At 45.8% G+C, this 21,891-nt stretch overlaps 1 protein-coding gene across 6 annotated transcripts in view; it reads left to right on the forward strand.

Annotated features, from left to right (window-relative positions):
* LOC139540028 (doublecortin domain-containing protein 1-like) overlaps positions 1 to 21,891 on the forward strand; it is a 43,674-nt gene that overhangs the window by 7,484 nt on the left and 14,299 nt on the right. For 3 of the 6 annotated variants that reach the window (XM_071343543.1, XM_071343548.1, XM_071343545.1), the window contains exons 5-9: positions 2,505 to 2,598; positions 2,735 to 2,871; positions 4,293 to 4,451; positions 4,567 to 4,628; positions 5,054 to 6,324. The gene's annotated coding sequence lies outside the window, so the exon portion shown is untranslated. Of the gene's footprint in view, positions 1 to 2,504; positions 2,599 to 2,734; positions 2,872 to 4,292; positions 4,452 to 4,561; positions 4,629 to 5,053; positions 6,325 to 21,891 lie in introns of all 6 variants that reach the window. The other 3 variants (XM_071343544.1, XM_071343546.1, XM_071343547.1) reach the window with 3 other exon arrangements.

Raw genomic sequence — 21,891 nt, forward strand, 5'->3', positions numbered from 1 at the left:
GTAACATATCGCTCTTCCTATGAGATGAGGATTCAGAGAGATAAAACTGTCCCCGATAAAAAGTTATCGGGGAAAGTTCATCAAAAGTGCTCAACTTGTAGGTCTCTCTACAATCTGTAAAGGGGTGTAAAAGCTTGTAGGTCTCTCTACAGTCTGTAAAGGGGTGTAAAGCTTGTAGGTCTCTCTACAATCTGTAAAGGGGTGTAAAGCTTGTAGGTCTCTCTACAATCTGTAAAGGGGTGTAAAGCTTGTAGGTCTCTCTACAATCTGTAATGGGGTGTAAAGCTTGTAGGTCTCTCTACAATCTGTAAAGGGGTGTAAAGCTTGTAGGTCTCTCTACAGTCTGTAAAGGGGTGTAAAGCTTGTAGGTCTCTCTACAGTCTGTAAAGGGGTGTAAAGCTTGTAGGTCTCTCTACAATCTGTAAAGGGGTGTAAAGCTTTTAGGTCTCTCTACAATCTGTAAAGGGTTGTAAAAGCTTGTAGGTCTCTCTACAGTCTGTAAAGGGGTGTAACGCTTGTAGGTCTCTCTACAGTCTGTAAAGGGGTGTAAAGCTTGTAGGTCTCTCTACAATCTGTAAAGGGGTGTAAAGCTTGTAGGTCTCTCTACAATCTGTAAAGGGGTGTAAAGCTTGTAGGTCTCTCTACAGTCTTTAAAGGGGTGTAAAGCTTGTAGGTCTCTCTACAGTCTGTAAAGGGGTGTAAAGCTTGTAGGTCTCTCTACAGTCTGTAAAGGGGTGTAAAGCTTGTAGGTCTCTCTACAATCTGTAAAGGGGTGTAAAGCTTGTAGGTCTCTCTACAATCTGTAAAGGGGTGTAAAGCTTGTAGGTCTCTCTACAATCTGTAAAGGGGTGTAAAGCTTGTAGGTCTCTCTACAGTCTGTAAAGGGGTGTAAAGCTTGTAGGTCTCTCTACAATCTGTAAAGGGGTGTAAAGCTTGTAGGTCTCTCTACAATCTGTAAAGGGTTGTAAAGCTTGTAGGTCTCTCTACAATCTGTAAAGGGGTGTAAAGCTTGTAGGTCTCTCTACAATCTGTAAAGGGGTGTAAAGTTTGTAGGTCTCTCTACAATCTGTAAAGGGGTGTAAAGCTTGTAGGTCTCTCTACAATCTGTAAAGGGGTGTAAAGCTTGTAGGTCTCTTATCGGGGAAAGTTCATCAAAAGTGCTCAACTTGTAGGTCTCTCTACAATCTGTAAAGGGGTGTAAAAGCTTGTAGGTCTCTCTACAGTCTGTAAAGGGTTGTAAAAGCTTGTAGGTCTCTCTACAGTCTGTAAAGGGGTGTAAAGCTTGTAGGTCTCTCTACAGTCTGTAAAGGGGTGTAAAGCTTGTAGGTCTCTCTACAATCTGTAAAGGGGTGTAAAGCTTGTAGGTCTCTCTACAGTCTGTAAAGGGGTGTAAAGCTTGTAGGTCTCTCTACAGTCTGTAAAGGGGTGTAAAGCTTGTAGGTCTCTCTACAGTCTGTAAAGGGGTGTAAAGCTTGTAGGTCTCTCTACAATCTGTAAAGGGGTGTAAAGCTTGTAGGTCTCTCTACAATCTGTAAAGGGTTGTAAAGCTTGTAGGTCTCTCTACAATCTGTAAAGGGGTGTAAAGCTTGTAGGTCTCTCTACAGTCTGTAAAGGGGTGTAAAGCTTGTAGGTCTCTCTACAATCTGTAAAGGGGTGTAAGCTTGTAGGTCTCTCTACAGTCTGTAAAGGGGTGTAAAGCTTGTAGGTCTCTCTACAGTCTGTAAAGGGGTGTAAAGCTTGTAGGTCTCTCTACAGTCTGTAAAGGGGTGTAAAGCTTGTAGGTCTCTCTACAATCTGTAAAGGGTTGTAAAGCTTGTAGGTCTCTCTACAATCTGTAAAGGGGTGTAAAGCTTGTAGGTCTCTCTACAGTCTGTAAAGGGGTGTAAAGCTTGTAGGTCTCTCTACAATCTGTAAAGGGGTGTAAAGCTTGTAGGTCTCTCTACAATCTGTAAAGGGGTGTAAAGCTTGTAGGTCTCTCTACAGTCTGTAAAGGGGTGTAAAGCTTGTAGGTCTCTCTACAGTCTGTAAAGGGGTGTAAAGCTTGTAGGTCTCTCTACAGTCTGTAAAGGGGTGTAAAGCTTGTAGGTCTCTCTACAATCTGTAAAGGGGTGTAAAGCTTGTAGGAGAAGACGGGTGCTTAAACTGTCTCCCCCGTTGGAACTCCTCAGGAAAGAGAGAGATCCCAATAGAAACAAGGTCTAGGTTTCATCACCTTCTGTTGACGAGCCACTTGTAATTACAGTTCATGTAGACAGGATGCGTGCCCCCCCCCCCCCCCCCCCCCAATTGCACTTAAGCTTTCCTGAAGGTGACGCCTCATAGCAAGGATTGAACGTATGTCATCATGTAAAATGTGTACGGTTAGAGGGGATGTGGCCGTTTTTTTATCTGTAGACTACACTGTAATTATTATCAGAACTAAAATGTACTTTACGTATGGTACTGTATACCGTGGGCTTTAATGTGCTCTCTTAATGTAAGCTGTGTTTTCTACGTGTTTCCAGAGAGGCCAGAAGTGGTGCTGCTTCCTACGGTTGTGAAGCGGACCTAGTCAGCATCAGTACAGGGTCAGCAGCACATATATGGATCATAACCAAGGTACAGTATCTTAGCTTAGGGGTTTGTTCAACTGAGCCACTTATAACCCCCACAATAACCTGCAGAAAGTTGCACAATACACATTTCTACAGAACAATATACATTGTCTAAGCGCTTTCCTGATTTTAACCAACAGAATTGACCCAGCTGCATTAGCTCTTGGCTCTAGTGACTTATGGCAACAGCAAACTTTGGTGGTTGTAGGAGTTTGGGAAATGTTGACGGGGGCTGGCTAACCCTCCGCTCCGTGTGGAACCCAGTGGAGATCATCTGGTGAGGATGCCTCGGCTGTTTGCTGTTGATGTCGTTGTGATTGTTGTTATTGTGTACTGGACGGTCCAGGTGAGTTCCAGTTCACCAGGCCTGGATCCACTCAGTGGACCGCATGCAGTGCTTACTGTCCTGCACACCAGGCCGTGCTCATATCCATGCGTAACACACGCAGAGGCGCAGGCAGGCAGCAGCATTCTCATCTGGGTTTTCACACTTTCCCACCCTAATTTATCTACATTTCACTGTTCAGTGAGCCCCAAATGAACGGTTCCTTCCCTCCTGCAAGGGAGGTGAAATTGTATTAGGTTAGAGGAACCCTAATTGGTTGATCCAATATGGTATGTATTGACTTGGTCACAGCAAAAGCAAAACAGAAAATACTGTATCCGTCACATCTGTATCACTCTGACTGCACCTGTCAGTTTTGCCATTAACCTCCTTTCTTTTTATGAGGCCATTTGACTGTTGCATGCTAATCATGGATGTTACATATCATAGAGCGGTACTCTCCTATGCTTTACAACGGGTTGTCCAGAAGAACCGTCGTATCCTAATAGAACCCGAACGACAGAACACGGGCCATCTATGGTGAGAGGAGCAGTTTGCACGCGAAGTGGAACAGACACCACAGACAGGATATCCCTCAGTTCACTGATTAGCCTTGTCTTGTTCCTGCGTGCAGAAGACTGCATGAAAACGTCCCTAATCCTTCCCTCTCACCGCCTTGCCTGGAGGGCTTGAGAAGAGATCTGTCCATGTGCTCCACTGCCGTGTCTTCTTTATCGGCGTGGGTGACACCATTTTACATAACGTGATGCAAGTTGAGTCACTTAATATGTTCAAATTAGCAGTGATGTCATGGACTTGACACACCCTAGATGGGAGGGATGGTGGAGTGGGAGGGATTCAGATGTAGCACTTAATAGCAGGCCTATTCCTTCTGGTAGGATATCCACACCCTAGGCCATGCTCAGCTAATAGATATGCACTGTTCTAATGCAGTCGGGCAAAGTAATGGTAGACTTCGCAGAGTCGTTGTGTAAAACGTGGCTATTGGTTCATTACACAATGCCCTTTAATGGCGTTCTCCTCTTGCCTCCGACTGAAACGAGACCCTTTTTGGGGGATGAGGTGTTTCTCAGTGGTCATGAGGTTATGGTCGCACCGCTGTAAACGTAAAAGGGAATAATAATAAGTCCAAATGGAACTTATCGCTGAACTGTGAAATCCCATTCTCCCTGGCTCGGGAGCTCAGTGACTCGGACAGCCGCCTGACGTGAGTGATCCATGGAGGGGAAGTGTCCCATTTGTGACATCTTGTTTCATCTTCTGCCTCTTTTAACTCACGTACCGAGGTCTTCCTCTCTCGCTCTCTCTCTCTCTCTCTCTCTCTCTCTATCCCTCCCTCCCTCCCTCTCTAGCCCTCTCTACCTCCTCCCATCCTCTGGCTGTGCTGTGCTAGACAGGGGAGATCCTGAGTAAGGCCCTGCCCCAGCTCTGCCTGGCTGTGTCCGCCATGACCGTTTCTTCTGGAGGACCAGGAGGGCTCCTCATACACACATGCTCAACATACGGAGAAGGTGCTCACTATACTTTTATCTGGTACATGTCATCTACATAAACATAGACGTAAATGAATAGAAATCATAGACTTACTAACCACTCTGTCTGCCTTCATACTCTGCAAAAGCACAGGATCAAAAGGCAGTCCATTTCAACGGTGGAGCTTTGGAAAAGATGGCAGCATTTCTCCAAAGGTTTGGTCTTTATTATTATTAAGTGCTAATACAAAGGAGGAAAGGATTCTAAGGATACCAAGCAGAAATTCCTGTACTCCACATTCTCTCATTTTTGCAGTATTTATTTTGAAAACAGATCCTGGTATTTTGAAACTACCATGTCTCTCTATCTGGCCTCTGTTGTGTTGTTATTTGGGGTGGCAAGTAGCCTAGTGGTTAGAGCATTGGACTAGTAACCGAAAGGTTGCAAGATCCCCGAGCTGAAAAGGTAAAAATGTTGTTCTGCCCCTGAACAAGGCAGTTCCTAGGCCGTCATTGAAAATAAGAATTTCTTCTTAACTGACTTGCCTAGTTAAATAAAGGTCAAATAAATAAATTACAATTATTGTGGTTGCGTGGACATGTCCTGATGACACTACATTGCCCTGTGATCTTTCCCACAGGTGTTCCCTGGGTTGGTCCTAACCTACCTGCAGGATGGGGTTGGCTGTGCAGAGGTTGGCCCCTCTGAGCCAGAGGGTGTGGGGGTGGCTGGATAGGGGGGAGCACGCAGACACCAGAGGTGTCCCAGAGTGACACACCAGAGTGACACACCAGAGTGACACAGACAGGCAGACCGGACCATGGGCAGGTCACAGTACTGAGTATCAGTAAAGCACATTCAAAATGGGGTTGTGACTTAACTGAGTTATTGCATTCACGTTTCCGTGTTCAAGTGCTGCTTAAGGGTTTGTAACTATTTGTATGTTTTATTAAGCTCTATGAAGCTGTTATTTTGTTTCATTAGGTCAACGTTCTCCTGTGAGAAATAGGGGAATTTGTTTTTGCAGAGAGACAAGTCGTGAGAGAACACCAGCTGCATTTCTGATGTAGTCTGATCTGACAAGATCACAGCACAACAGGAGCAATTTGATATTGTTTATCAACATTTTTTATTTTCTGGTCATCATGTAGAGAAGACGTGTATAAGTACAGAATGAGAGAATATTTCCACAATTAAAGCTGCAATATGTAACTTTTTTGGGCGACCTGACAAAATCCACAAAGAAATGTGAGTTATAGATCTGATATTCTCATCAAAAGCAAGTCTAAGATGTGGTAGATCTGTTCTATGTGCTCTATTTCTATGCTTCCCGGTTTCAAGTTTTGTTTTTGCATCTTTTACTTTCAGTTTTGTACACCAGCTTCAAACATTTGAAAATACGATATTTTTTATTATGGAAAGTATATTTCACAACGGTTTACATGGTACAGTGATTCTATACACTATACTTGCTTATTTTGACACATAAACTGAAATTAGGCAAACTATTAGAATTTTAGCAATCAGGAAATGGCAGAGCAATTTCTGCGTAGTGCATCTTTAATTTTATATGAAGAGAAATACCTCCTATGACTGTGAGTTATTCAGAGATTCCTTGTGGACATGCAGTATATCCCCAGCGAGCTCTCACTGAATGAAGTGTTTGTCTCTCTCCAGGTCTGTGGATGTGATGTCAGTGACACCAATCATGAAGCAGTCCCAGCAGAACCCCCAGCCTCCCTTCAGGACAAGGGCCAGGCAGGGGCCAAGCAGACAGGGGCCTCTAAGGCAGGGGCCAAGCAGGCAGGGGCCTACCAGGCAGGGGCCTGGGCCAGCAGGGAGAGAGCCCAGCTGGCAGTGGCCCTGCTGAGGAAACACAAAGACAAAACACCCTCAGGCTATGTCTCAAAGGTAGGCCACTGCCCGGGTGCCTGCTGCTGACATGGCTCACTGTTATTGTTCAATGACATTCAATGTTTTCCATCAGTTTTGTGTAAGATAGATTCCTCAGATATTTTATGAAATATCTAAAAAAAGGCCTAGAGCTCACTGACTGGCACGAATCTAGAGAGCGACACAGGGCAAGAGAAGGATAGAGAAAGAAAGAAAAAAGAGTAGATATCAGGGGAACTGGGATTGAATTTTCTTTTGGAGCAAATAACTAAGACCTGATGAAATGTTCAACGCCCTTGTATTGTAATATGATATACTGTTACTGTCAGGGTCAGTCAACGAATGTTAATCCCCAATAAAGTGAATCAAAAGAATAATTTATTGAAAGAGACAACTTCATGCTTTCTACTCTTTCTACTTCGTGAGGCTCGATTGAGACTTTTCGATAATATAGAGGCGTTGGCTGAGATAGTTCCTATCCCTATCAGGATACGGTACATTATATAATTATAATATAATATAATATATAATGAATTCACCCAACCACAGAAATATCTGTGTGCGCTGTGTGAGCATTAGCATCGCAGAGCTCTAACATCCAAAGTATGGTTAGGCTAAATGATCATAATCAGAGAGAACTCTGTCTCTGTCTGAGTGGAGAGAGACACTGTGGTCCGTAGTGCATAAAGAGCCCTCACCCCCGACACACGCGCTCTAACACACACACACACAACGCCTTGCTCAGTTTCAACACTGTGCTTCCCCTACACATCCCGGCCTCTTTAATGCAATTGAACAATATCAGATTAGTCGCTTCACGATTCATTTACGCGCCCGTGTTAAATCGTCGTCGCTCAGACAGTCAACAAGTAACACAGCGCCAGCACTGCTGTGCCACTAGATTACCTCACACGGCCCCAGATGTGGCCCCAGATGAAGACGGATGTTTTTATCGTGTTAAATGGGTGTGTACCTGTATACCTCAGCCCACTGCTCACTGAGCGCGGAGTAGGGGTTGGAGCGGGCTAGACGATGTCTCGTTTGCAACTGAAGCCAATTGCATTGTGTTTGATCCGCTCACCCAGGCCCCTCCATGTCCTCATGCTCCATTTGTCATTGTTGTCGTTGTTGTGTGAAGGGAAACATCTCCGTTATAAAATACAACACACAGCAGCTTTAATTGAGCCTCTCCTGAGAGGAATAATTCGATTCTTCTGATAAAGAAAAATCTATAAATATGATCAATCCCAATCCATTCTTAGATAAAAGACCAGGAAAAATACAGTTATGCTATCTGCTCTAATTGACCTCATTAATATAGGCATAAATCATTATTCTCATAGTGGATATTAAATGTAACATGAAATTAAATATCTAATGTTTATCAAAATTTCAGCGACATTTATCAAAATTTCAGCGACATTTTCTTCTTGCAGAATTTTTATGAATTCAATTTGCTATCCGAATGAACCTGTATGATTTTATTTAAACAATTACTGTAAATTAATTCTGCCAGGTTTATTTAAAAATCCATAACATGAGCTGCCTTTTTAATTGATGTCGATATATTGTGAGAAGCACCACATTTTTAAGAAGCAGTTCTTTTTAGTAATTTTTTGGGGTCAACTTTTTATTTGATTGAACCTTTATTTAAATTGGCAAGTCAGGTAAGAACAAAAATCCTATTTATAATGACGGTCAAACCCGGACGTCGCTGAGCCAATTGTGCTCCGCCCTATGGGACTCCCAATCGCAGCCGGATGTGATTCAGCCTGGATTCGAACCAGGGACGCCTCTTGCACTGATATACAGTACCTTAGACCGCTGCACCACTGTGAAAGTTCAGCATTACCTCTTATATTTCTGGCTCCATCCTTTAAATGTGTGTTACCTTGGCTACATCACGATGAAGCAGACGACATTATTTAGCTAATAACGTAAGTTGAATCTCATAAATGCCTCTAAATGAATACAACCTCTCCCATATAATGATATTCCAAATAATATATGCAAACAATTATTCATCTACAAATGTTAATTACACTTGCGTAATAAAAAAAGTGACCGAGGTATAGTGTTGAGAATAGATGTTGTTGCTACAAGCTGATTAAATGCCGTGACACGCTATTTCCCAAAAGGAAAAGGTGGGCCCTAATGAGAGATGGGTCTGTGGCCAGCGAGTCGCGCTGCCCCCCGCCTGTCACCCGCTGACCTGTGACAGAGACACAGAGAGCCACAGAGAGGGGTGAGTGGCCGTCACGATAAGTGCTTGTGACAGGCCCACTACAGGCACATCTGTGGAGGGCCCAAACATTGTTTTCCCACCGGTGACTCTCTGTGGCTTGAGCAGGGAGGCAGGCAGCGCTGAGGGGCTAACTGGCTGCACTGCCCCAAGACATGCCCCCACGCTCTGGGGAAGCAGCTGTCACTCGCCCAGCTGCCATTTGTTCTAATGATCCTGGTGTTTTCATTGTTTGACTTTCCTATCTGCTGCGTAGGCCGGCCCCCTGTCTTCCCTCCTCATCTCCCGTCAACCATTTTTCATACAGAACAAAGATACATACTATACAACAGCACTGTGCTTTAGAGGCCAATTAGACTTAGACATCATTAGTAGTGAAGCCAGCTCATTTGGCTATCATTGACTGAAGCAGGCAGGGCAGCATGGGAAAGTGGCTGTTATGGGAGCGTTGACCCAGAGGGGTCAGCTAATCTCCATCAAGGGCCTTGTCAGGGGTCGTATCAGGGGCCATGTCCAGGGTCTTGTCAGACTCACAGGCTCGTTATTAAACCCTGACACAGGCTCACTACTCCCTAGCTCTCTGGGCTTAAACTAGTTTGGCCTATCTCTGGGCTTAAACTAGTTTGGCTTCTCTCTGGGCTTAAAGTAGTTTGGCCTCTCTCTGGGCTTAAACTAGTTTGGCCTCTCTCTGGGCTTAAACTAGTTTGGCCTCTCTCTGGGCTTAAACTAGTTTGGCCACTCTCTGGGCTTAAAGTAGTTTGGCCTCTCTCTGGGCTTAAACTAGTTTGGCCTCTCTCTGGGCTTAAACTAGTTTGGCCTCTCTCTGGGCTTAAACTAGTTTGGCCTCTCTCTGGGCTTAAACTAGTTTGGCCTCTCTCTGGGCTTAAACTAGTTTGGCCTCTCTGGGCTTAAACTAGTATGGCCTCTCTTTGGGCTCCTGAAAGTTTTTAAGCATTGGCCTTACAGTATACTTGGCCATTTTCTGTTTTGGTATTGCCTATTGTGAAATATAGACTGGCTATCTATTGCTTCCTGTATATTTTCAATATGGACTTACAGTACACCACCAGGTCTATTTATTCGTGGCAGAACCCCATTCACTTCTGTCATGAAACTCCACGCACACACAGACACACACACTGCTCTGCCCTCCTCTCTCTCTCTCTCTCTCTCTCTCTCTCTCTCTCTCTCTCTCTCTCTCTCTCTCTCTCTCTCTCTCTCTCTCTCTCTCTCTCTCTCTCTCTCTCTCTCTCTCTCTCTCTCTCTCTCTCTCTCTCTCTCTCTCTCTCTCTCTCTCTCTCTCTCTCTCTCTCTCTCTCTCTCTCTCTCCTCTCTCTCCTCTCTCTCCTCTCTCTCAGCAGTCTCTTGAAAGCCCACTCAGTCCCATGCAGTATTTATTAGCCTGGCAGGCTGACTCTTCCCATCCTGACCCTTTCTCCTCTATTCTACATAATAATAATAATGCAGCCTCCATTATCACACAGCCTCATCACTTATTGAGGACGTCTGTGAGTGAAGACGCCCTGTCTTTGATTGCCTTGAAGGAACTTTGCATGGCCTCAGACTCCTCACGGATCCAATTCCGTCCCTTTGTAGCTCCTCTTACTTCCACAGGAGTGGCCACGGGCTTGCTTTGCATCATTGAATGGCAGTCCATGCTGAAGGAATCCACCTTTTGATGGATTATCTAGATGCCAGATATGTCGGACTTCTGAGGGTTGCAGAGTGGTAGAGGCAAGGGTGAGTTTTAGTCATGTGGTTCCGAACGGACGGATGCCTGCTTGAAGTCTGAAGAGCCTTTCATGCGCTCACAGAATCATCAACCTGACTGTAATTGATCAGGACATGAGCAAACGGGGGTGAATATCATGTGGGTACAGACAGACAGGTAGACAGATGGCAAGACAGGCATTTTCTGACCGACATCTACATCTCGATATTACAGTAATTCTGAATGATGAAGGGAATATCATTGAAGGAAGTGCTATTGTAGTACCTACAGACAAGTAGACCGCATGGGCAGACCAACAGATGCTGTAATCATTATAGACAGACGGACAGATAGACTGGTGTTTTCTCCCAGAGCGGCGGGTGACTGTAGGCTATGTGCTCCATTACCCTGTGGAGCTGGAATCACCCAGAACACACCAGCATTAATGGAGCCATGCCAGGTCACCCAGCTGACTGTACGGGACCCTGCACTGCATATGGCATGAGAGCCCTCAGCAAACAGATACACATGCATGTACCACTCTGTGTGCGCGTGCATGTGTGCGCGTGTGATCCTACTTTAAGCTGCAGTGTTCTGTATTCCATTGGCTGTAATACATCTGGATTTGAGCTCTCGTATACAACAACAAAGCCCGTTCCAAGACTCACTGTTATTGTCAGTCCATTTAGCATGCCACTGTGTGCCAATATCCAGTCACAGACACACAAGTAATTGATGGGTTTCTCTCTGGCCCTAAACAAACAGTTTAGCCTTTTACCAGCTTAGCCTTTACCCCTGGCTCCACGGTGACTGTGGGCCATCCATTAAAGACTAGAAATGAACTGTTGTTTGATTGTCTGCAGACAGACACTCTGGGCCACGGCCCAGGGATGTGTCCTCACTACAGATGTAGCCTTCAGTTACACACAATTTACCAGCCATCCTAATTTAAACTGCCTGTCTCTTTAGTAAAACTAATTTCTTCACTTTAGCCAGCTATTTATTATGGATATAGTAGTATTATTTTGCACATCATACTGGCAAATCGAACAGGAATTCCCAGAGACATCACTAATAAATGAATAAATCCACATTTTATTCGTCACATACACAGTTTACAGCAGGTATAAATGGTGCAGCGAAATGCTTACTTGCAAGCTCCCTCAACAGTGCAGTACAAAATCAATATCAATGGTATGAAAAGTGAAATCAAAAATACAAAAATAACAAGTAGAAGAAAGTGTTATAGCGAAGTAATAAAACTGAAATGTACACAATAGACGGGTGGTTGCTTAGCAACAAAACCGACGTGTGCGTAACTATGGGGGAAAACTATGAGGTTGGCTTAGATTGTTGACAACATGTAAACTATATTTCTTCTCCAATGTTTATTGAAAACATAAATACATTTTCACAATGAGCACTTGTCATCTCTCAAATATACTGAACACATTTTTAAACCAACATGCAACAATTTCAAAGATTTTACTGAGTTACAGTTCATAAAAGGAATTCAGTTAATTGAAATAAATTCATTAGACCCTAATTTATGGATTTCACATGACTGGACAGGGGTGCCCACTTGGGAGCCAGGCCCACCCACAGAAGAAAGTTATTTTTGTGGGTTGTTATTATCTTCTGTGGGTTGTTATTACAGGCCATTTTGAGCCTGTAATCGAAACCCACAAATGCTGATGCTCCAGATACTCAACTAGTCTAAAGAAGGCCAGTTTTTTTGCGTCTTTAACTAGAACAACAGTTTTCAGCTGTGCTAACATAATTGCAAAAGGGTTTTTCTAATGATCAATTAGCCTTCATGATAAACTTGCAGAAATGTCTAAAAACCTGTTTTCCCTTTTTCATTATGGAGTATTGTGTGTATATTGAGGACATTTTTTTTTTTTATTAAATAATTTTGGAATAAGGCTGTAACGTAACAACATTTTGAAAAATGTATGGAGTCTGAATATTTTCAGAATGCACTGTATGTTCTAAATACACACGTAACCTCTCACCTTGAGAGGTGAAAATGTCAAGGCATACATCCGGAAAGAGGTTATTGAGCCAGGGTAGATACTCTGTGTGTGTGTGTGTGTGTGTGTGTGTGTGTGTGTGTGTGTGTGTGTGTGTGTGTGTGTGTGTGTGTGTGTGTGTGTGTGTGTGTGTGTGTGTGTGTGTGTGTGTGTGTGTGTGTGTGTGTGTGTGTGTGTGTGTGTGTGTGTGTGTGTGTGTGTGTGTGTGCGTGCGTGCGTGCGTTTAAGGGTTGAATGTGTGGAGAGTCCGTGCAAATAGTCTCTTGGTGCAGGTCTGTGCAGGGAGATAGCCAGGGTTAGCTGTTCAACAGTCTGTGGCCTGGTGGTAGGAGCTGTCTCGGAACCCGATGCTCCGATACCGTTTCTAGATGGTAACAGAGTGAACAGACCATGGCTCAGGTGACTGGAGTCCTTGACGATATCCCGGGCTTTCCTCAGACACCGCCTGTTATAAATGTGGAGGGCAGGGAGCTCACCCCCAGGGGTGTATTGGGATGTCCGCACCACCCTCTGTAGAACCTTGCGGTTGGGAGCGGTGCAGTTTCCATACCAGGCGGTGATGAAGCCAGACAAGATGCTCTCAATGATGCATCTATAGAAGTTCTTGAGGATCTGAAGGGCCATGCCAAATTTATTCAGTTGCCTGAAGTTGAAGAGGCGCCTTCTTCACCACGGTGTCGGTGTGGTGGGACCATGTCAGGGCCTCTGTAATGTGCACGCCGAGGAACTTGAAGCTTTTCACCCTCTCCACTGCAGCCTCGTCGATGCAGATGGGGGCATGCTCCCCCCCTGTTTCCTGTAGTCCACGATCAGATCCTTGATGACCATCTTAAAGGGGACTATGGTGTTGAAAGCTGAGCTGCAGTTAATAAACAGCATTTTCACATAGGTATTGTCAGGACCCGGTGAGAGAAACAGTCACTAATAGTCGGCAGAACCCAGAAGATGAGGCAGACTCAGCAGTACTAGAGATGGTGGTTTAATAAAAGGACAAGATCTTCAGGCAAAGAATATAAATCCACCACGTCCAAAAATAAAGCCAAGAGGCACAAAATGGATATCCTCCAAAATACAAAGAAACTCCACAAAGTGGTAAAAACAGCAGGGAAAAACAAACCTCAAAAGACTACTCAAAAATACACAAGCACTAAACCAGAGAACCTCTGGAAAATCCAATAAGAGAAATATATGTTCACAACAAGGCTGGGGCTGGCTGCTAACATACAAACACTGAGCAAAGAACTGAGGAACACACAGGGTTTAAATACTAACAAGGGAACGACACACAGGTGCAAACAATAATTAGAGCAAGGAAAAAACAAAAGGTACAAAAAAGGTGCAATGGGGACATCTAGTGACCAAAACCTGAACAGTCCTGGCCAAAACCTGACAGAATCCCCCTCCTAGGAACGGCTCCTGTCGTTCCTACCAGCCTTCTCAGGGTGGAGGGCCCTGAACTGACGAATGAGGTCAGGGTCCAGTATGTCCTTGGCAGGAACCCAGGAGCGCTCCTCGGGACCGTAGCCTTCCCAGTCCACCAGATACTGCCAGGACCGCTGCACCCGGCGGGAATCCAGTATCCGGTGGACGGTATAAGCCGACTGGCCTCCGATGACACGGGGCGGAGGGGGAGGTCTGCCTGCCGGGATAAGGGGAGAAAAAACAACAGGTTTTAATAAAGAAATGTAAAATGTTGGATTGATCTTAAGGGATCTGGGTAAGTGCAGGCGAAAAGTAACGGGATTGACTCTCCTGGCAATCTTAAAGGGACCGATGAATCTCTGGGACAGCTTACGAGACTCCACCCGTATCGGTAAGTTCTTTGTTGAGAGCCATACTCTCTGGCCGGGGTACAGGGTAGGACCGGGACGGCGACGTCTGTTGGCTTGTCGCTGGTACTGCTGTGAGGAACGCAGAAGATTAAGACGGGCCTTCTTCCACGTAAGCCGACAGCGTCTGATGAACCTCGAGGCTGAAGGCACTCTGACTTCTGCCTCCTGGTCCGGGAACAATAGCGGAGCATAGCCAAACTGACACTCATGCGGAGACATACCAGTGGAGGAGGAGCACAAGGTGTTGTGCGCGTACTCGGCCCAAACAATGAAGGATGACCATGTGGACGGGTTGTTGGAAACCATACATCTGAGGGTGGTTTCCAGCTCCTGATTCATCCTCTCGGTTTGGCCGTTGGACTCCGGATGGTACCCTGAAGATAAACTGGCCGTGGACCCTATGAGTTGGCAGAAGGCCTTCCAAAACCTTGAACTGGGGACCTCTGTCGGAAACCATATCTTGCGGAATGCCAAAGACTCGGAACACATGGTTAATCACCAACTCAGCTGTTTCCTTGGCAGAAGGTAATTTGGTCAAGGGAACAAACCTGGCCGCCTTAGAAAACCTGTCGATGATGACTAGGATAGTAGTATTACCATGGGACGGAGGAAGGCCAGTAATAAAGTCCAACGAGATATGGGACCAGGGTCGGTGGGGAATAGATAAAGGGTGAAGGAGTCCTTGAGGGCGGAGGTGAGAAGATTTGCCCTGGCAGCACACGGGACAGGCCTTGACGAAAGTGGCAACGTCTTCTCTTATGGTGGGCCACCAGAACTTACGCTGAATGAACTCCAAGGTGCGACCTACGCCCGGGTGACAGGTGAGGCGAGAGGAGTGCCCCCACAGAAGGACTTGGGATCTTGCTGCCTTGGGAACAAACAACCGATTGGCAGGACCTCCCTTAGGACCCGGTTCGATGGCTTGAGCTTGTCTCACGGTATCCTCAACTTGCCACGAGATTGGAGCCACGATCTTAGCGGCAGGAAGAACAGTCATGTCAGTATCTTCTCGAATGGCAGGAGAGTAGACTCGTGACAAGGCGTCCGGTTTGAGATTCTTCGACCCGGGTCTATAGGTGAGGATAAACTGGAATCGGCTGAAGAAAAGAGACCATCGAGCTTGTCTGGAGTTCAACCGCTTCGCCTGCTGGATATACTCCAGATTTTTGTGGTCCGTAAGCACTTGAAATGGTTGAGAAGCCCCCTCGAGCCAGTGTCTCCATTCCTTCAATGCCATCTTAACCGCTAGGAGTTCACGATCCCCCACATCGTAATTCCTCTCGGCCGGGGTAAGCCGGTGAGAGAAGAAGGCGCAAGGATGAAGCCTCTTGTCTTCCCCCCTCTGAGACAGGACAGCTCCAACACCAACCTCTGATGCGTCTACCTCCACCACAAAAGGTTCATCCGCCGTCGGTAGTGTCAGGATGGGAGCAGAGAGGATGCGCTGCTTGAGTCCTTGGAAGGCCGTCTCAGCTTCTCTTCCCCACAGAAACCTTGTGTTGCCACCCTTGGTTACAGCTGAGAGAGGGGCTGCCACCGAGCTGAAGTTCTTGATGAACTTGCGGTAAAAGTTAGTGAAGCCCAGGAAACGCTGAACTTCCTTAACGGACTTGGGGGTGGGCCAATCCGCTACCGCCCCTACCTTCTTGGGGTCCATCTGGACTCGACCGGGTTCCACTACAAATCCCAGGAATTGTACTCGAGAGGAATGGAATTCACACTTTTCCGGCTTAACGTACAAATGGCTGTCTAGGAGGCGTTTGAGCACTTGTCTGACATGCTTAGTGTGTTCTTGAAGGGAGCTCGAAAAGATGAGGATGTCATCCAAGTAAACAAACACGAAAATGTTAAGCATATCCCTAAGCACATCGTTTATGAGCGCTTGGAACACAGCCGGGGCGTTGGTCAGGCCGAAGGGCATCACCAAGTATTCGTAGTGACCAGTAGGCGTGTTGAAAGCGGTCTTCCACTCGTCACCGGGTTTGATACGCACAAGATGGTATGCGTTCCGTAGGTCAAGCTTAGTGAAGACCACTGCTTCCTGGAGCAGCTCAAAGGCTGTGGCCATAAGGGGTAGCGGGTAGCGGTTACGGACGGTTATGGCATTAAGTCCCCGGTAGTCGATGCAAGGACGTAATCCACCGTCTTTTTTGGCCACAAAGAAAAACCCTGCTCCCGCCGGCGAGGTGGATGGACGCATGAGGCCTGCTGCCAGAGCGTCCTTGATGTAGGTATCCATAGCAGCTCGTTCGGGAGGAGATAGGGAAAAGATCCGACCCCTGGGGGGGCAGGTGCCCGGAAACAGGTCGATGGGGCAATCGTAAGGTCTATGGGGTGGTAGTTTGGTGGCCCTCTGTTTGCTAAATACCGGTTTGAGGTCATGGTAACACTCGGGAACTCGGGACAGGTCGATGGATTCTAGAGACTCGGGAGAGGAACTCGGGGAACTAGGGAAGATACAAGTGGCTGGGCACGTAGGACCCCACTGCTTAATAGTGCCCAAAGACCAGTCGATGTGAGGGTTATGGCTGTGAAGCCAGGGGTATCCAAGGACGAGAGGGAACTCGGAACACGAGGTCAGATGAAAGTTCATCACTTCCTGGTGTTGGGAAACTGAAAGTCGCAAGGGGGTAGTGACACGAGTGACAAGTCCAGATCCCAAAGGGCTTCCATCCAACGTAGTAACCCTTATGGGGTCACTAAGAGGTTCAGAGGGAACGCCATTCTCCTTCGCCCAAACACCATCCATGAAGTTACCTGCGGCTCCAGAGTCTACCAAGGCTTGAAGGGGAAGCTCGTGGTTGTCCCAGGAAAGGGTAACTGGAATAAGCAGGCGGGAGTTGGATGGATGGGAGGAGGTTATGTTTCCCGTTACAGTCCTCCCAGGCCTGCACGGGAGAGTGCGTTTTCCCTGGAGCCCGGGACACGTGGAGAGGAAATGGCCCGGTTTGCCGCAATATAGACAACATCGCTCCCTTATCCGGCGGTCTCTCTCAGCCTGGGAGATGCGTCCAACCTGCATGGGTTCCGGTGGAGTCAGCGAGGATAAAGGTGGAGACTCGGAGCTGGGACCGATAGGAGCTAGGGTGAGAGATCTACGGTTGAGCTCTCTCTCTCTCAGACGCTGGTCTATGCGTGAAGCCAACTTGATCAGGGACTCGAGGTTGTCCGGTGGTTCCCGAGTGGCCAGTTCATCTTGGATGGTGTCGGAAAGACCCTTCAAAAAACACACTGTGAGCGCCTCGTCGTTCCAGCCACTCGCTGCTGCCACCGTGCGGAACTGGATGGCATAGTCCGTCACGCTGCGCCGACCTTGGCTGAGAGTCAGGAGCTGTTTGGCTGAGTCAGGACCCCTGGTGGGATCTTGAAACACTCGCTTGAATTCTTCAGCAAAGGTAGAGTAGCTGAGCAAAGAACTGAGGAACACACAGGGTTTAAATACTAACAAGGGAACGACACACAGGTGCAAACAATAATTAGAGCAAGGAAAAAACAAAAGGTACAAAAAAGGTGCAATGGGGACATCTAGTGACCAAAACCTGAACAGTCCTGGCCAAAACCTGACAGGTATTCCTCTTGTCCTGGTAGGATAGGGCAGTGTGCAGAGCAATGCTACCTTGTCCCAGACCTGCTCTTCTCTACTCTCTCTCTCTATACCACAGCTGCTGTCTCGATGTCTGAATGCTCGGTTATGAAAAGCCAACTGACATTTACTCCTGAGGTGCTGACCTGTTGCACCCTCTACAACCACTGTGATTATTATTTGACCCTGCTGGACATCTATGAACGTTTGAACATCTTGGAGAACAATCTGGCCTTAATGGCCATGTACTCTTGTAATCTCCACCCGGCACAGCCAGAAGATGACTGGCCACCCATCAGAGCCTGGTTCCTCTCTAGGTATCTTCCTAGGTTCCAGCCTTCTTGGGAATTCTTCCTAGCCACCGTTCTTCTACGTTTGCATTGCTTGTTGTTTTGGGTTTTAGGCTGGGTTTCTGTATAAGCACTTTGTGACATCTGCTGATGTAAGAAGGGCTTTATAAATACATTGGATTTGATTTGAATGGAGTTGTCCGTGGATCTGCTGGGGCGGAATTGCAATTCCATTTTGTCCACTGCTGAATAATAACCATCTCAATAAAACAGATCATTGTAGCTCACTTTGAAGTTGATGTAGAAGTTCAACAGTATAACACTGCAGTGGCAGGGGAAGAGCTGACAGGTTTTCGGCTGGCCGGGTGGACCATTTGTATTGTGGGAAGCTTTGGCGTTGGCCGTGTCCTCTCCTCTGCTTTAGCTGTGGGCATCACAGGCAGCATAGCCTGACCACTGACCAGCAGAGTGTATTGTTCATCCACTGGCCGGCTTATTAAGGCATGTGTTGACTGGCCCGGTTGCTCTAACCACAGTATCTGTCTGTGGGACAGTCATGCAACCCACACTGTGTGTGCTGGGCGGAAAAGTCAAGTTCTCCGCAAACTGTTCTGTTCTAGAAACCTTGTCCACACTCCTTTGAGTCGTGATCAAAATGTCAAGTATGGATGCAATTGATGACAAACACTCATCTTTCTTTTGTTCTGTATCACATACACAACACACATATAACCTCTCCTAAATCCACAGAACTGATCAGTGGGGCCATTTTCCACTTGAGAGAGGCAAGTGTCAAGGCATACATCCGGAAAGTGAGAGGTTATTGAGCCAGGGTAGATACCCTGTGTGTGTGTGTGTGTGTGTGTGTGTGTGTGTGTGTGTGTGTGTGTGTGTGTGTGTGTGTGTGTGTGTGTGTGTGTGTGTGTGTGTGTGTGTGTGTGTGTGTGTGTGTGTGTGTGTGTGTGTGTGTGTGTGTGTGTGTGTGTGTGTGTGTGTTTGCATGCACGTACGTACGTGCACAGGTGTGTGTGTGTGTTGTAAAGGTAGGAGCGAGTCTTGCCGTCACCCTTTGGAACAGTATTCCCGACGGTGCATGGCTCCATACCATGCGCGAGCAGCCAAGCCTAGTGAAGCAAGCTGCCCATGCTCAGTGGCATTTCCCAAATGTGGCCCAGCTGGGGGGCCTCTGCCTGGCTGCCTGAGTGGCACACACTGTCTCAGGTAGGGAGGGGGGCGAGGGGCTCTCAGGGCCAGGGATGGAGGATTCAGTGCCCCCCTCACACCCCCACCACCGCAACCAGCACTGCCCCAGCCATTAGCCTGCGAGGCGCTGGAGTCGATGCGCATTTCCGTCACAGTGGTATAGCTCCACTTTCAATGCAGAGCGAGAGGTGCTTAATTTCCATCAACCAACTGTGTGATGCCCTTTCTTTTAAGTAATGTCAGCGTCTCACTTTAATGGTATTTCTGTCACTCGTCTCTAAAGGGAATACATGAAGCTGATGGGGTGTGTGTGGGCAGACAGGGAGGAGGGAGATTAATTGACTTGGTAGAAAGCATCCTAAATTATCATCTGACTTCAATCATGCAGACAGACACATCTCAGACACACACTCTCTCTCTCGTTCTCTCAGGTTATGCAAATAGTAGGCCCGGCCACTGTAACTGATGAGCAGCAGATCAACCATACAGTACATTGTATCTGCCACGTGCTTATCTTTGATTGTTCATGTGGATCAAATAGTCATCTGTAGAAAATAATGATGGGCATGTAACATTTAGTATTTTGCACTCGGATTAGGCCGGAAAGAAAAGGAAAATATTGGTGATCTATCCAATAGCGAGTCAGGCTCAACAAAGCCCTTTACCCCTGACTATATTAATTTACACCGCATGGCCATTCTGTTTCTGTTGAGAAGTGTTCTCTAGTTTTGCTTGAATGGAGTCCTGCTTTTTTTCTAGCATTGTGTTGCATATACAGTACAGTACCTGGCGTCCATCTTTGATGGGGTCATTAGTGTGTCTCATTACAGAGTTGAGAGGTAAACGGCTCATCTCCATTGGTCAGGATAAAACCGGGAAACAGTTCTGTCACTAATGTTACCTTCACTCAGTTAGGCATACATCCCATATAGAAGCAGCCTCGTTTAAACACGCTCCTCGTACACCGCATAGAAATAATAGAGCTGTCTAGGTAATTATTAGTCTCATTAAACTGTCTCTCAAAGCTGTGCATATTAGTGTATGCAGGAGTAATCTCAGCCAGAAGAATGAGAATCCCAAAAATATTCTGTTTCTGAAAGTCCAGTAAATATCGTAGCATTTTTAATCGGTTATTCAATTGCACTGGATAAATTAGAGATCTTTGCATGAATTAAAGTCATTTTCAAAAAACATGATTTCATATTGGTTTAAACAATTTCAGTAGTAATCAATCTAACAAAATAATCATGGTAGAATATGTGTAGGTTTACATAATAGAAACATACAGTAGTATTTTGTTCCTCACTGGTAATATTTTTCATGCCAAAAAATGTCTAGGTATAAGTCAAACTAAGGCCACACTGTAAAACATATTTTTTTAAATTAGGTAATGATTTTATCAGCTTTTTGAGTATCTCCAACATGAAGTATTCTTATGTATAATATAGTTAACTTTTTTGGTGTTTCACAAACACTAATATATTAAGTCCAGCATCTAAAAAATGGCTTTGATCCAACTTAATTTGATCAGTTCCAAAACTGTTATTATTCGTTAGATCAACTTAATACTTTTGATCAGTTACTTTCAGTGATCATGTCTTAAGGTTAAAAAAAAAAAGTTCTGTCTTTGATTATTTGCCATTTTAACTTACTTTAGCAGGCATTGCTGAAAACAGTGCTCATTCCACCAGCGGTCAATGGAAGTAGAACTGTAAGCATGTGCCTCTAGCATTAAGGGTTGTGCACATGCCCTTGTTGTTGTTGATGTTGTTGTTGTTCTTCTTCTTCTCTAAATTTGTATTGTCAGATCGCAAACCAACTCAAAGGTGGATATACCGCCACCTACTGTACTGGCTGGAGTGTGAGGCCGGCCTCCATATTCATCTATTTCGCTTACATGTGTCTCGCCCTGTGATTCTGCCTACTGTTCTGGAGTGTGAATTCATTACAATTTGTGACACAAAAAGGGAAGGGAAAAAGTATGGGGAAAAGGGAAGAAAACTTTCCCTACCAACTAACCCGACAATCATTCAAATCTCCCCACTATTCCACTACTTGGCTCTATCGGATCCTACACCAGTCTATCAGCCTGGGAGGATGGGATACTCTGCAGTAAAATCTCATACATACAAGTACCTTGTTGATGGTGGGAATCTCATCTTTGAACGTCAATTTGCCTGTCAGTCGAACAGGCAGACAGCGAGACTTATAATAAGCCCCGCTGTACCAAAATAAATGCTAGGTTGGAAGCATCGGGATATAATGTGCGAGTGAGATAAATACAAGAGATGATTGGGACAGCAAACATGAACATGATATTCTTATTGAGGCGCAGTGATCATTTTCAGATGGAACCGCTAAAAGTATAGGTGTGTCTGTGATGGCCAGTACAGCACGGCTTGGAACGCTGCTTGTCCAATCAGCATCCAGGATCCAGACAACCAATTTTATAGAAGTATCATGAAGTTTTAAAAAATGGAATTACCCACAATCCTCAAAAAACCGAGCCACATGGCAAGTTGTTGCAAAAAATTACAATTCTTAAATTGAGAGTAAGTATTATGAAAATGTTGTATATTAAACACAGTACATTCAATTTAATTTACATTTTCGAATGTCATGCTTTTTGAACACAAAAATTAAGTAAGCTATTCAAATATTCAAGTAAAACAGTGCATTCTGAAAAACATT

This window comes from Salvelinus alpinus, chromosome 15 (genome assembly GCF_045679555.1).
Source record: "Salvelinus alpinus chromosome 15, SLU_Salpinus.1, whole genome shotgun sequence".
NCBI classification, from domain to species: domain Eukaryota; kingdom Metazoa; phylum Chordata; class Actinopteri; order Salmoniformes; family Salmonidae; genus Salvelinus; species Salvelinus alpinus.